We start from the raw sequence: 3,621 nt of genomic DNA, 5'->3' as shown, positions 1-3,621 counted from the left end.
TGGCATATACTCATATCACCTAATAACTTCACATGAATATATCTTTTGTTCATTTCAATGCTTAAATCATATAACACATAAGTTTTCCTTATGTCATTTATGCTACTTATTCATGTAATCTTATGTTATTTCCTAGGTAAATGCTACCTAACTTATCTCATTTTCCATTTATACCAGTTTAATCTATTTATTTAGTTAAATTTTACTTAAATCTTATACCATAATTCTCTTTAAATATACTTCTTCTCTATAACACTTATCTTATAGTTTGGCATCATCATTTATACTCAATTCCCTTCACTAATATATTATTTTCATATTATTCTATAATCTAATCTTATTTAACTTATCACCCTTCTCCTGTAGTCATATAAATATATATATTGATTCTTATAATTGATCACATTTACTATGTAACATGTATGGTCACCTATCATATAACCTATTTCACATTCTCATGTAATCATATAGATCATTCATATTAATTCCTATAACTTATCACACTGCATTCATTCACACAAATCATTTAATACATACTATAATATATATCACATATACCCAAATCAAACATATGCATATGATCATACATTCAGGCCTTCTAATATAGGAAATAGACTTGTCGCAAGTCTTATTTCCGTTAAACATCATAAACTAACTTGTATGCACTCACCTGGCCTCACTAGTCAATTCCAATCTCTTATTTTTCCCCTTGATCGATCTTACTTGTCAATGATTCCGGAACTTGATTAGGCTCTGAATCTACATAATTATACATTTTAAGACAATTATTAGATACCTACACCTTGTAATTTGATACTAGCAACTTAAACGAACTTATTAAACCAATATTCACAAATTTCCTTTAGGGGGAATCGGTTCCCTACTATGGGGGTATCGATTCCCTCATGACATTCTGGAAATTTTTGTTCGTTTGAAGGGGTATCGATTCCCCTTGAATGGGTACCGATTCCCCTTGCCCAGAAATCATATTTTTAGCACGAAAATCACTTCATTTTCAGCTCAACACTTCATACTTCACTCCCTTTAATATTCCTAACTTTCATACACATACTTAAACTCATTTCTACTCCATAATCACTTCTTTAAACTCAAAATTCTATCATTTACATGACAATCAAGAATCACACTAAATTTTCAACATGTTCTAAAACTCATTCTATCACTTCATATCTCTTAATTTAACCCTTGACAAGTCAAATTAAACTTCAAAATCTATTAACTCCTTCTATTTCAAAAATTCACTTAAAAACTCATTTTTCTTAATTTCTCATAACTTGCTAATCTTTGAGTTTTAAGCCATCTAAAGCTTTCCTTAATCTTTCTTAACATCCCAAGAATAAAAACAAGCTTTAAAGCGAAAGAATTAACCAACTGAAGACCCACTTACCTTATACAAGGCTTCACGGTGGAGATGAGGAAGAAGAAGACTGGAGAATACTCTGGAGAAATTATCTCCTTTCCCACGTTTTTATATCCCTTAAAAAGAGAATAAAAAATATTCTCTTAGAAAAGACCATAATACCCTTGTTATTTCCAAACTTTAACATTAAATCCAACATCAACTTTCCTCAATTAAATCCATGAACTTTTAACTTATTTCGAAATCGAGCACATAGTTTTTAAAATTTGCAATTTAGCCACTAACCCTGATTTAGGATGTTACAATATCTTTGACGTACTTAGCTTGATTGATGAAAATGCCATCTTTTCTTTGCTTGATTTGGAGTCCCAAGAAAAATGAGAGCTCCCCCATCATGCTCATTTCAAATTCGCTCTGCATTAGCTTAGAAAATTCTTGGCAAAGAACATCATTAGTAGAACCAAATAATATATCATCAACATAGATTTAAACTACTAATAAATCTTTACCTTTATGCTTTAAAAACAACGTAGTGTCAACCTTCCCTTTTGAAAAACCCTTTTCAATTAAAAAATTTGACAATCTTTCATACCAAGCTCTAGGAGCTTATTTTAAACCATAAAGTGTTTTTGTCAATTTAAGAAAGTGATCCGAAAATTTTGAATCTTCAAAACCTGGAGGTTGTTCCACATACACTTATTCTTTTATAAAACCATTTAAAAATGCACTTTTAACATCCATTTGATATAGTTTAAATTCATGAAAACATGCAAATGCTAATAACATTCTAATTGCTTCCATCCTAGCTACGGGAGTGTATGTTTCATCATAGTCTATGCTCTCTTCTTGAGTATACCCTTGAGCAACAAGTCTAGCCTTGTTTCTCACTATATTACCACTCTCATCAAGCTTATTCCTAAATACACATCTAGTACCTACAGTAGATTTATTACTAGGCCTTTCAACTAATGTTTATACTTTACTTCTCTCAAATTGATTTAATTCTTCTTGCATAACCATAATCCAATATTCATCATTTAATGCTTCTTTAATATTCTTAGGCTCTATGCATGAAATAAATGCAACATAATTACAAATATTTCTAAGAGAAGATCGAGTTGTTACCCCTTTGGATGGATCACCTATAATCTCACCATCCTTGACATAGTTGTACTCTATTGGATAAGATACTTCAATTTCTTCAATGGTTGGATTCTCGAGAGGATCATGAGTTTCCTCATCTTTCGTTTCTTTCTTTGATGATGGTTCTCCAACGTCGTGTCTAATGTCATTTATAGTGCCTACATCATCATTCACACAAGAATCCTTCCTCGGAAGGAGATTATTGTCGAAAACAACATGTATAGAGTCTTCTACAACTAAAGTTATTTTATTAAATACTCGATAAGCTTTAGAATTTAAGGAATAACCCATAAAAATTCCTTCATCACTTTTAGCATCAAATTTGCCAAGGTTTTCTTTACCGTTGTTTAAAACAAAACATTTACATCCAAAAGGATGAAAATAGCTAATGTTAGGCTTTTTATTTTTGAAAATTTCATATGGAGTTTTCTTTAAAATTGGCCTAATCATTACTCGATTTACAACATAACAAGCGGTATTTGTGGCTTCCGTCCAAAAATATTTTGGCAAATTATTTTCACAAAGCATGGTTCTAGCCATTTCTTCTAAAGTTCGATTTTTCCTCTCAACAACTCCATTTTGTTGAGGGGTTCTAGGTGCTGAAAAATTATGGCTAATACCATTAGAATTACAAAACTCATTAAATCCAAGATTTTCAAATTCAATGCCATGATCACTTCTAACACTAGTGATAGAGTAACCTTTTTCGTTTTGGATTACTTTTGAAAATGTGATGAAATTTTCTAATGCTTCATCTTTAGTACTTAAGAATAGAACCCAAGTATATCTAGAGTAGTCATCTACCAAGACAAATGCATATTGTTTTCCACCCAAGCTAGTAGTCCTAGTTGGCCCAAAAAGATCTAAATGGATCAATTGTAATACTCTACTAGTTGACACATCATTAATGGATTTAAAAGAAACTCGTTTTGTTTTCCTTTAGCACAAGCATCACAGATTTTATCATTATCAAATTTTAGTTTAGGCAGCCCTCGAACCAATTCTCCTTGACTAACCGTTGCAAAACACTCATGCTAGCATGTCCTAGTCTCCTATGCCATAACCAACTATCATGCTCATCGTTAGCAACAAGGCAT

The sequence above is a fragment of the Hibiscus syriacus genome, unplaced genomic scaffold, assembly GCF_006381635.1.
Source record: "Hibiscus syriacus cultivar Baekdansim isolate YM2019G1 unplaced genomic scaffold, ASM638163v2 tig00112491_pilon, whole genome shotgun sequence".
Taxonomy (NCBI): domain Eukaryota; kingdom Viridiplantae; phylum Streptophyta; class Magnoliopsida; order Malvales; family Malvaceae; genus Hibiscus; species Hibiscus syriacus.
Note: the sequence above shows the minus strand (reverse complement) of the source record.